Here is a 12,619-nt window from a genome sequence, read left to right as displayed (position 1 = left end):
AGCCTTGAACACTACAGCACAGGGGAAAGTTTCCTAAATAGAACACCAGTGGCTCAGGCTCTAAAACCAACACGTTTCTGTAAGGCAAAAGATATAGTCAAATATAGACAAATTGACAACCTACACATTGGGAAAAAAAATCTTCACTAAAACCACATCATATAGAATGCTAATGTGCAAAATATATAAAGAACTCATGAAGGTAACCAGCAAAAAAAAAAAAACAACCCAATCAAAAATGGGGTATAGAGCCAAACTGAGAATTCACATTGGAGGAATCTTGAATGGCCTAGAAGCACTTAAAGAAATGTTCAACATCTTCGGTTATCAGGGAAATACAAATCAAAATGACCCTCAGATTCTACATTACACCAATCACGACTAAGATAAAAAATCTCAGGTGACAGCCCATGTTGGCAAGGACATAGAGAAAGAGGAATACCCCTCCACTGCTGGTCGGATTGCAAACTGGTACAACCACTCTAGAAATAAATCTGGGGGTTCTTCAGAAAATGGAAAATAGATCTACCTGAATACCCAGCTATAACACTCTTGGGCATAAACTGAAAAGATGCCCTACCATAACACAGAAGTACATGTTCCACTATGATCATAGCAGCCTTATTGATGATATCCAGAAGCTGGAAACAACCCCAATGTCCCATGGTAGAAGAGTAGATACAGAAAATGTTCATTTACACAATGGAATACTACTCAGCTATTAGGAATGAGGACATCATGAGTTTGCAGGCAAATGGATGGGACTAGGAAATATCATCTTAAGTGAGGTAATTCCGACCCAAAAGGACATGCATGTAATCACTAATATGTGGTTATTAGCTAAAAAAAAAAAAAAAGTACAGATTGCACAGGTTTCAATCCACAGAACCCAAAAAGATTAATAAGCTGAAAGGCCCAAGTGAGGATGCTTCAATCTAACTTGAGAGGGAGAAGAAAGCAATCAGAGTGGAGCAGAGGAAGGGAAGGACCTAGATGGGGGAAGAGAGGGGAGGGGAAAGGGTAAACATGATCAGGTGTTGGGGAGGAAGAAACAGGAAAGATGACCTGATGGCCAGCAGAATGAATGGAAATATGCAACCCCCAGGGGGCTGGGAGGTTGGTGACCTTCTAGGATGTACCAGAGACCAGGGAGATAAGAGACACTCAGGACTCAAATGGAGGGATCTTAAATGAAATTCCTTAAAGTGGAAAGAAGGAACATGTAGAGTCCACCTCCAGTAGAAAGGCAGGACATCAAGTGGGTGGATGGGGTTGCCATCCCTCAGTCAAAAACTCTGACCCAGAATTTTTCCTGTCTATAAGAACTGCAGGGACAAAAATGGAGAAGAGTCTGAAGAAAAGAAGGACTAGTGACTGGCCCAACTTGGGATCCATCTCAAGGGGAGGTTCCAGACTTGACAGTACTTCTGTTGCTATGGTGTGCTTACAGACAGGAGCCAAGCATGGCTGTCTCTGAGAGGTCCAACAAGCAGCTGACTAAGACATATGCAGATACTTACACCCAACTGATGGACTGAAGTCAGGGACCCCTGTGGTTAAATGAGAAAAAGGCTGGAAGAAGATGAAGAGGGTGACCCAATATGAAGACCAGTAGTTTCAACTAATCTGGACCCCTGAGGTCTCTTGAGCATAAACTAGATGATAAGAAGCCCCTGACATATATACAGCAGAGAACTGCCTGAATGAATCTACCTCAGTGAATCTACCTCAGTGAGAGGTAACTCTTAAGAGTCTTGAGGCCACAGGGGATTGAGAGATCTGATGGGGCTTGGGGATATCTTCTTAGATACAGGGGGAGGGAGGAATGGGATGAGGAACTGACAGAAAATGGACTGGGAGGGGAATAATGACTGTAGTATAAAAAAATTATTAAAAATTACAAATACATAAACATTATATTTACCACAGCTGGAACAGATTTGTGACAGCAAGGACATACTCCTAGTAAAATATATATTTAAAATTCATAGCAGCCTTATTTATAATAGCCAGAAACTGGAAAGAACCCAAATGTCCTTCAACAGAGGAATGGATACAGATATTGTGGTACATTTACACAATGGAGTACTACCCCATCCGGGAATCCATCCCATCATCAACCACCAAACCTAGATACTAATGCACATGCCAGCGAGATTCTGCTGAAGGGACCCTGATATAGTGGCCTCTTGTGAGGCTATGCCAGTGNCTGGAAAACACATAAGTGGATGCTCACAGTCAGCTGTTGGATGGAACACAGGGCCCCCAATGGAGGAGCTAGAGAAAGTACCCAAGGAGTTGTAGGGGGCTGCAACCCTGTAGGTGCAACAACAATATGAACTAACCAGTNCCCCCTGAGNTCNNGTCTCTAGCTGCATATGTAGCAGAAGATGGCCTAATCAGCCATCATTGGGAATAGAGGCCCCTTGGTCTTGCAAACTTTATATGACCCAGCACAGGGGAAGGCCAGGGCCAAGTAGTGGGAGTGGGTGGGTAGGGGAGCAGGGGCAGGGGTGGGGTATAGGGAACTGTCGGGACAGCATTTGAAATGTAAATAAAGAGAATAATAATAAATAAAAAAATGGAAAAAAAAGAAAGATCACCTAGAATGAAGGGCAAACTTGCCACTTAGTCATAAGATAAACATTTTAGTCTACAGAGTCTAATGAATTTATGAAGTTGACTCATTTTTTGAATGAGATGTAAATATAGAATAATTATAGAAATTATATGTGTATATCATATTTTTGCATTTAACTATGTGATTCTTTGTAAGGACTGTTTGTAGATGGGCAAGTTAATAAATAAAATGCTTTAATCTATTTGTAATAGATAAAAAATAAAAAATAAGTAAAAATTTTTGTTATTAATATATTTTATCTTGTATAATCCTTTCAAGTGTCTATATGTTTTGTCTCTTACACTGTTTTGTCATCATAGTTTAAGCCCATGCTCAGGTTCAGATGAAAAACTTCTCAAAAGAACAGTGATATTAATTTTCATTTATATTTCTTTCTGCCAAACTAGAGGTCAAAGAAATTTTGTTTTGTTTTGTTTTGTTTTGTTTTGTTTTTTTTACCAGATTTATACTCAAAACACTGTTATACAAGTTAGCATGGGAAGAAAAGTGAGACTAGGGTGGCACAGAAAGCATCCTTATGACCTCTAGAGATACTGCCATTGCCTTAGTCATACCTTATAGAAATTTATTTAACTCCACCCTGTTATTTCTATCCTGCCTTTATTTATGTTCCCTGATAAAAGACATGCAACCTTTATATTTAAAATAAGCCTTAAACAACACAAGGGCTGAGCAGATACTACCCTCTATGCTGTTAGAATCTACTTTCCTATAGATAACCCTGAGGTATTACTATGTTTTATTTAAGCTGCTCTTAACTCTAACTGGCCAGCACATATGGCCATGTTCTCTTGACTCCTAATATATGCCAGTTTCTCCTTCCCCCTACTGTACTCTTCTTCTCCTCCTGACTCTTCCAGCCCCAAATCCAGGAATCATAAACCCTACCTATGTCTCTTCTACCCATCTATTGGCTGTTGGCATCTTTATTTACCAACAGAAATATCTATGGAGCATGGTCACTTAGTGCCTTATATGGGACTCCCATCTCTGGGACAACCAGGTGTTAGGAGCACACACTTAGCATTACTATTGATCGCAAAAGACCAAACTGCAACAATTGCTGAGAGATGAGTCTTCCCTCAGGGCCTACTCTTCCCTCAGGGCCCTCTCTAGACTGGCAGACAGGGAATGGATCAATCTGTCTCTGAATTCTTGACCCTGGAATCCATAGAGTATTGGGTTGAAGCAGCTGTTGAATGTGGCCAAGGTGCTTGCTGGGTTCACCAATATGTGAATGCTTTCTGGTGTCTCCTTTTTCCAGATGTTGCCTAAAAGCATAATCAATTGAAAAGGGAAGCAACAGACAAAAAAATGAAGCTGCTACAGATGTAAGGACACATAAGGGACGGATGTAATTCACAAAGCTGCTTCTGTAGATCTTGGTAGCCATGAGTCCATAGCAGATGGCAATGAAGGACATTGGCAGGCTGAAACCAATACTAAAACTGATGATCCCTGCAGCTGTGTTCACAGTAAAGAACACTTTTAATTGTTCTTCATGGTTTGCAACCCAGGATTCAAAGTTACATGTACAGTACATGTCCCCTCTTGCATCTCTTACTGTAGTCAAGAAGAGTAAATGTGGCAAGGTAAGCAGCAGAGCAAAAATCCAAGCTCCAACAACCACTTTTCTGGGCAGACTCACAGTTTGGTGATTCTGAGACCATACTGGATGCAGGACAGAAATACACCGATCTGTGGCAATAATAGTGATTAGGAACACACTTACCAAAAAGATTTATGTGCACAATGCTGTGAACCAATTTGCAAAGGAACCAACCAAAAAGCCATTTTCCTCTCATGATCATTGAGATGATATGGAGTGGTAGTGTAGCCAGGAAAGAGAAGTCACTCAATGCCAGGTTCATATAACAGATGGTGGTCAAAGTGTGGATCATTCTGAATCCAGCCACCCAAATCACAAGCCCATTACCTAGCACACCGAGGATAAAGGTTATCGAGAGGACTATGACTGAGATGATCCACAGAACTGTGGAACTGGTAGATTCATAGAACAACACTTCTCATCCATTCAGAGGGATGGAGCAGTTGTCTTCCATCTTGTTAACACCTGAAACATTTCAACAATGAGAGTTTCTCAGATGTAGGTGCAGTTTATAGCACTGTTACTCAGATCCAACATCATCTTCTATATTATAGGGTTAATAGAGTAAATCTGAATCTATGCAGAATGTCCCTTATGGAAAGCATACTTCTACAGATTATGAAAAAGAAATATTACTTCTCAAACCAACTATAAAATCTCTGATGTCTCACCACTGATATTGAACTGTGGATGGATAGGAAACAGAATGTGAGCAGGCATGAGTTTACCATGGGGAACAGAGCAGTGGACCGATTAAATTCTCCCTCAGCTAAGGCTGTTTATCAGTTCTTGTTTCTCAAAGAAGAAAACTCAGTAGAGAGAGATAAACACTTTAAGTGGGTTTATTTGCAGACCAATCATTAAGGAGTACATAGAGGTATTGGAGTTTGTTTACTGAAAATTATAGATGGTGTGTCTTCTTAATTCTAGCTGTAATATTGTTACTACTGTTGTGGCATTCATTTTTGTCTATTGGCCTGTTTTTCAATTAATTATCCTTCTAGGCACACTCTGTTATATGAAGAAACTTCTCAGTGTGGACCATAAAATTCTTAAAATTTTGGTTCACCCAATGATTGTGATAGTTTCTACATTGTGAGTTTCAAAGAGAATTTTTGTAAAGATTATGAGGTACATGTTATAGTCACAGTGCTAAAGTTTGTTATCTTTGTCCAATTCATACTATTGCATACTACATTTCTTTATGTTTACATGTGTGTCTGTGTCAGTGTCTGTGTCTGTGGGTGTAAATATATATTCATGTTTGTGCATGTTAGTTTAAATGGCAGTGTAAAATGTCAACTGCCATTCTTCAGGTGCCAAACATTTTGGATTTTAGGACAGACTTCTGTCATTGACCTGGAACTTACTAAGTAAGCTAGGTGATAAGCCTAAGTACAACAAATATTTCTCTATATCTGCCTCCCCCAAATATTTCTACAAGAACAGCCCCATCTCTATTTTTCAGGTTTTTATTTCTGTAAAGCAAGCACATTATCAAGTGAGCTGTGCCTAGAGTCTGAGACCTCCTTTGTATTGTATATCTTACCATGATTTTCCTGACAGTTCCACAGGAAAGGAGTAAAAGTAAGATTATACTGAAGCTGGAATTCAGACCTTATACTAGTGTGTCTGTGTGGCAACAAGAAAATGTCTTAATATCTTAGAAAATGAATGATAAGGAAGAGTTCAACTGCAGCTTCAAAGGGGTTTAATGACAAAGAGGCATTCAAGAAACAACTACCAAGACAAAGTGACACATAATCTATTATCCACCTTCTTGCTAAGCTTATATCAGATTTAAATCTAATTCTGCCCATGATATTGACCGCTCTGATCTAGGTGAACGCATAGTCTCTTAGCTTCTGCATATTTTATAGATCATATTTCTCTTAATATAAGGCATTGGTTTGAATAGAGACTTCTAGACAGTTTTCAACAGTTACTACCACTGTTTGAAAATTTTGATAATGTGTGCTTCCCTGTGGTTTTGAAAAGGCAAGAAGTCAGTGAATCCTATCTCTATCTTGAGGTAAACTCATGTATTGTTCTTGTTTGAGATGAAGCTCTTAGTGCTTAGTAGACTAAGTGTCACCATGCCTGCATATTTAGTGTTATGTGGGATAGAGTGTGAGACTTAATGGATTTTGGTATACATCTGCAGCCTCTCCTTAATCTGCTTACATTTTGTAAGAATTATATATAATGTTTATGTTAGTCTAAAAGATTTTATTACTCCAAACTTTTATATGAATTAATTGATGTTTTGAGTAATTGTAAAACCTAGAGTAGGCTCTTTGAATAGTAATAGAGATTTAGTTTTAAATCAACTTGTTTTAATATCTGAGTACTTCATCTACCACACCCAGTGTGATAGATAATACTTAAATGCCTATAGTACCAATATAATTAGTTTTGTGTTAAGCAATCTAGAGCTTATTCTAGGGGATGCTGAAGAGGTCTAGGAGAGAGAATGGAAATCAGTGGGGAGCATCTCTGAGACTTTTCTGAGACCAGAGACCAGAGAGACTTCTGGGAGTGTAGGGGGGTTGACCTTGACTGAGACTGCTAGCAGCTGGGGATATGGAGACTGAAGTGGAGAGGGAGGTAAATACCAACCAATCCACATAAATTTTGACACAAAATTTACCATGCCTACAAGTTGAGCAGGGATAAAGATAGAGATATTCAGGTAATGGTCAGTCAATGACTGACTCAACTACAGGCCAATACCTCAGGAAAGGGCCAACCCTGATAAAATTAATAATACACTGTTATATTTGAAGACAGAAGCCTAGCATAACTCTCTCCAGATAGGCTTAGGATTGAGGAACCCTGAAGAGTCAAGAACATCTAAAGAAAATCTACAGAGCCAACTCTCATGGGCCTATGGGGGCACACAGAAAGACTGAACCATTAACCAAAGAACATGCAGGAGCTGGACCTAGGTTCCCTCATATTTGTAGCAGATGTGCAGCTTGAACTATAGTGGGTTCCCTAACAGATGGAGGGGGGCTGTCTCTAACTCTGTTGCCTACAGTTCCATTTTCTTCCCCTAGCTGTACTGCTGGGCCAGGCTTCTATGAGAGAGGATATGCCTAGTCCACCTGCGAAGTGATGTCCCAAGGATGGGTGGTACACCAGGGAGTCTTCTCTTCTCAGAGGAGATGGAGAGGGGCTAGTGAAAGAGAGATTTGTGAGAGTGGTACTGGAGAAGAGGAGGGAGGGGGCTGTGATCAATATATAAAGTGAGTTAATTAATTAATTAATTAATTAATTAATAAGAAATAGATTTTCTGTATTTAATGTAGTACTTGACTTTGTACAAGTTACAGGTTATATCTGAAACTATGCATCCATTTCAATCAATGCATCTCTGTATCCAGTCTCCCACATTGAGAAATCCTGAAATATCCTTAATGCCAAGTATAGGTAGTGCAGAAACCACACGTACTTATATTTTAGATTTATTTCTTAATTCTTTATTTTTTGTGAGTTTATATGTTCCATATGCATATAAAACAGGAAAGCAAAAGGAAGATCATGGGTCTTACAAAGTAAGTAACACACAAGTTTCAAGTGGTCCTGAATGTAAAAGACGCTTAGGATCCCTCCAAGTTTTGGAGATAGAAAACAAATACTAAGAAACAGGATAATATATAACTCCTAGAGGAGTCTATCTAACTTTCTAAGTTACCAGTATGCAAGTCATACAAAGCTGAAGCTTTCATTAATCTTCACATAGGTTGGGTTGGGCTTTTCAGGGATGAATCTGCCTTTGACTTGTCTCTAGTGATAAAGGTGATATAGCATTCATTCTTCTGAAGGTAATCCCAACCAACTCATTGGTTCAGCAATTTAGACTTCTATGTAGTCATTAATTTTGTCTCTTATTGGTTCACCTTGTGGGGCTAAGTACATATTTGTTTTATACATGCTTAAAGTGTTACAGAACACCAATTGAACCATATATTCATCACATGGTCATGGTCTTCAAAACTCTCTGTTAGTTCATCTAATTTGTGGTTGTCAGGGAGGTAAGTAAAGCTAAGTAGATTTATTTACTCTTTAGCATAAGAAAACACAATTTTTTGGGGGGGGGGTTATGAGACAGGGTATCTCTGTGTAGCCCTGGATGTCCTGGAACTCACTCTGGGGACCAGGCTGGCCTCGAACTCAGAGATCCACCTGCCTCTGCCTCCCAAGTGCTGGGATTAAAGGCGTGCACCACCACACCTGGCATTGTTATCTTTCATCATAGTGATTATTCTTGTGGCAGTTCTGGATATGGAAAACTGAAGATAAAGATATTATCTTTTTCTAGAACTTCTTGAATTGTCATATATGTGGTTATCACCTTCATGTGACCACACACAGTCTTCCCTGTGAGTATCAATAACTGAGGTTTTTCTTTATTTGCAGGATACCACCTATACTTCATTAGACACTACCTTTAGTGTCCTATAGAACTTTAATTATTACATAAATATTCTGCTTCTGAATAGTTGCATTTTGATATATAATGATTACGGGTGTATCATAAAAATGGAAGAAACATCAACTTAAGCCATAACATGGAATTGTAGGGAAGAAAAGAAATAAGCAAGAATTTTGGAGATAGGACTGAAGAAACAAGTGAGCCAAAGATTTGCCTAGATATCCATAACAAGGTCTGAGATAGAGTGATTAGAGTGAGGGTGATGGAAATGTAAGCTCTTAAAACAGACACAAAAGAGTTAGATAGACAGGAGATAATGTTTTCTATTGGCTGGAAAGATGTCACAGTGTTTTCATATACTGACTGCTATAACACCATCTGTAAATTAGGTTCCAGGGAATCTGACATCAATTTCTGACCTCTCTTGGCCCATGGTCTATCTTGTGCTTACACATGCATACAGGAAAAAGCAGAAAAAACACCATACATACAAATTTTAAAACTTTATTAGTTATGGGTAAAGAATGTGTTCTATCCCTAATATGTAGATATTATTCATTGCACTGAAATTCTTTATCTTCTGCATCAGTATTCTTGTTTGTTATATTCAAACAATCACTTGTAACAAACATGACTCTGAAGTCAAAAGTGAACTGAATGATATTCTGATCATTGATCTATTTACATGTGTTTATACAGTCAAGAAGTCAATTTTTTTTAATTTTTATTTTACTAAAAGAAATCAAGAGAAAAAAGCTGTGGTTTATACAGATATGCACTATAAATTTGCTCTGTTCTTAAATGAAGTTTTGCTGGCATAGTACTACAACCTAAGTTGTATATTATTGATGTACCCACATTAGCAAGTTAAGATCAGTACTTTACAGCCTGTTGGTATGAAGTATTTACTATCTCACCATTATATAAAATGCTCATTCCCAGTTAAATGACTTATCCAATCCCTCAATTATTAAAGAAACTGGCCCAGATACTTACTAAGACCCTTTATTGTTTACAAAGACCTTTAAAGGACCATTTTACTAGGAGACCTGAAGATTTGACTTTCTCATTAAGGATTCTAGCCACTCAGTACAATCCAACGCAATATCTCTTTGTTTTGCCTTTGTTGTCCAATGGGCCACCTAGAATATAAGGCCACTAGATAACTCTCCTTCTTGATGTCATTATATGAATTTTGGCATACTCAAGCCCTCCTCTGGGTATATTCACAGATGCTGATATAATAATCACTGGCTATTTTGCAGCAAATGACAAACGCTCCTGTGATTCATTAAAGGTGTCTTTGACTGTGGTGGAAACACAAGCATTCTCATCTGTCATCATCAGAAAGAACAATCAGACTTCAAAGCACTTCACATCTGATGAGCAATTACTATCTATTCATTTTCTTTGCATTTATGTTTTCTTGGCAGCTGGTCCATTCTCTATGCAAAAATGAAGGTTTATGTCGTTTAATTTTACTAGAAGACTTTATTGTGAGTTCTGTATACATTTATTTGCATACCTCTACCTCCCCTTGGAAAGCTTCTTAAATGTACCTTTTATAAATCCACAATGGGCCACGTGGATAGATGTTTGGAGTAACATGCTATTGATTTAAGTCACCATGCCAGTGTGGTTAATGTGATATCCTCTTGGACTATATAAACTCTTCATCTTTGGCTTCCTTCTCTGTGTCTCTTTTTCTATGCCTCTGCTGTCTATCTCTGAATTTCCCTATTTAGTACAAATTATACTTATTAGGATCTCAGATGTAGGATACCATTTAGCTTTAATTATTTCATAAAACACTCTCCTTCCAAATAATCCCATTCCTGCCTTACTGGTTGGACAGCCAGATCTCATTATCAGTGAAACCTATAGAGTTGTATCTCTGGATCTTACCATAGAAGTAGAAAAGGTGTTTAGGATTTTTAATCACTCAAGAGACCCTTCCTGTTCCCCATACTTTTTAAGAACATTTTAGTTTTGACATCACTGTAAATAACATCATCTTTCTTTTCCTGTTTTCTGGTTTCAGTTCTGTCTCCTATTTCTCATTTTTCTGACATATTTCCCTGAAACCAGTAGAATCATCCACTTATTCCAGGAGAATATACTTACAGCTATCCAGAAGAAGGAATAGAGAATACAAAAGCACAGGTCAAAGACTTCTTCCTGGAGGTAGGCAGAATTTTGTCTGGTTGTACTCAAGAGACTGGAGGCAGAAAGGCTTTGACATAAGCTTCAGAAGGCTGTAAGTGTTGCTTGCTTCATAACTACAGAGATTGTCTCAATATTGCTGAGACTTGGTTCAGTATAGCTCAAAGAAGTGTGGTGGCACCTGTGTGTAACCTGATCATTAGGAAGATGGTTGTGTTGCATGTAAAAAAAAAAAAATCAAGGTTGTATATGGTCAGGATGGAGCAAAGACTCAAAGTTTTAAGTAAAAAACAAAACAAAAAAATCAGTTATTTCTTCTAAGCCACATGGAAATTAAGAGGAGTAAAATAAGAAGGGAGTCTCAAGCATCCAAGAAAACAGGATCCCACTGTTTTACACTGTCTGTTCTGGAATCCCCTCTGCTTCCTCTAGGTCACTATTCTTGCCTGCATTCTACTCTCAAAGCCTGAGTTTCCTCTATCATAACAAAGTTGGTGACAATTACTCAGTTTGATACTAACTAAAATCTGAAGATTGTGAAGATGTATTTCAGCATTTCACTGGTTAAAGGAGCTCTATAAACAGTGGCCAACATCATTGCCGTTCTTGTGGCATCATATTCTTTATCCCTACAACCAGCCCTATCTCAGACTTCTGCTCTTACATGTTCTATTTTGTCAGTGCTAGAATCTCATTCAAATTGTAAACTCTTTCAGTAGTTGCTTCAGAAATTTGTCTAGCCTTATATAGCCAAATTATGATTTTGCCATGTAGCTGAAACAAGATTATTAATGAGATACTCCATATTATTAACATTATGACTTTGAAATTTGGTATATATTTGTATACTTCCTCTCTTCAGTTTATACTATAACTTATGTGAGACTTCCCACACACAAAAACTGAATGGAAAAGCAGAATGAGGATTGTGGGAATTTCAGTTTAGTCCTAAATCTAGCAGTTAATTTGAATGTTCAATGTTGGCTTCTTCATGTGCACAATAAAAAACTGTAAAACTGATGCGCAATGCACAGGGACGGCTCCCAACGCCAAAAGGAAGCGTTCACCGAGATCACAGCAGCTGCGCCGGGGTATGCAGACCGGGCTCTTGTGGCTGCTGCACCCCGCGCTGCCCAGCACCTTGCACTCCATCCTCGAAGCCCGCCCGCCACCCGCGAAGCGACTGTGTGGGTCCCTGAGTAACAGAGGTAGAGGAGAATACTGAAATCTCCAGTCTTTAGAAACTGGCATTTTCAGTATTCTCCTCTACCTCTGTTACTCAGGTCCCTGAGTAACAGAGGTAGAGGAGAATACTGAAATCTCCAGTCTTTAGAAACTGGCATTTTCAGTATTCTCCTCTACCTCTGTTACTCAGGTCCCTGAGTAACAGAGGTGGAGGAGAATACTGAAAATGTCATTTTTCCAAAGACTATGGAAAATCATGAATCAGCTCCAGGCTTCCTGCTTTACACTTTTCTTCATCAGAGTAATCTGAACAACAAAGGAGCTATGCTGGTCCTCAACAGCTGTGGATGCCCACTGATCAGAAAAATGAAGTGTGCTTGTGCTCAGGGTCCTGCCCTTCTGTGTGAGCTCGTGGGACACAGTCTCCAGGTTGCTGTTGAGTGAACTGCAGTGTCCTACAGACTCTTCAACCGACTGTGTGCCTTCTTGGTTAAACTATCAGAGTTCTTGTAGTAATCCATCAGATTCAGCAAGAATTTTCTTACTATGAACTGTTGTTTTATTGATTATATCAGTAGACTTC

The 12,619-nt window shown here is 38.8% G+C and overlaps 1 pseudogene; it reads right to left on the bottom strand.

The window, feature by feature from the left end:
• Positions 1-3,730: 3,730 nt before the first annotated feature.
• On the bottom strand, positions 3,731-4,704 carry LOC110338380 (annotated as a pseudogene).
• Positions 4,705-12,619: the final 7,915 nt, after the last annotated feature.

The sequence above is a fragment of the Mus pahari genome, chromosome 21 (genome assembly GCF_900095145.1).
Source record: "Mus pahari chromosome 21, PAHARI_EIJ_v1.1, whole genome shotgun sequence".
Taxonomy (NCBI): Eukaryota; Metazoa; Chordata; class Mammalia; order Rodentia; family Muridae; genus Mus; species Mus pahari.
This window is presented reverse-complemented; position numbering and strand designations above follow the sequence as displayed.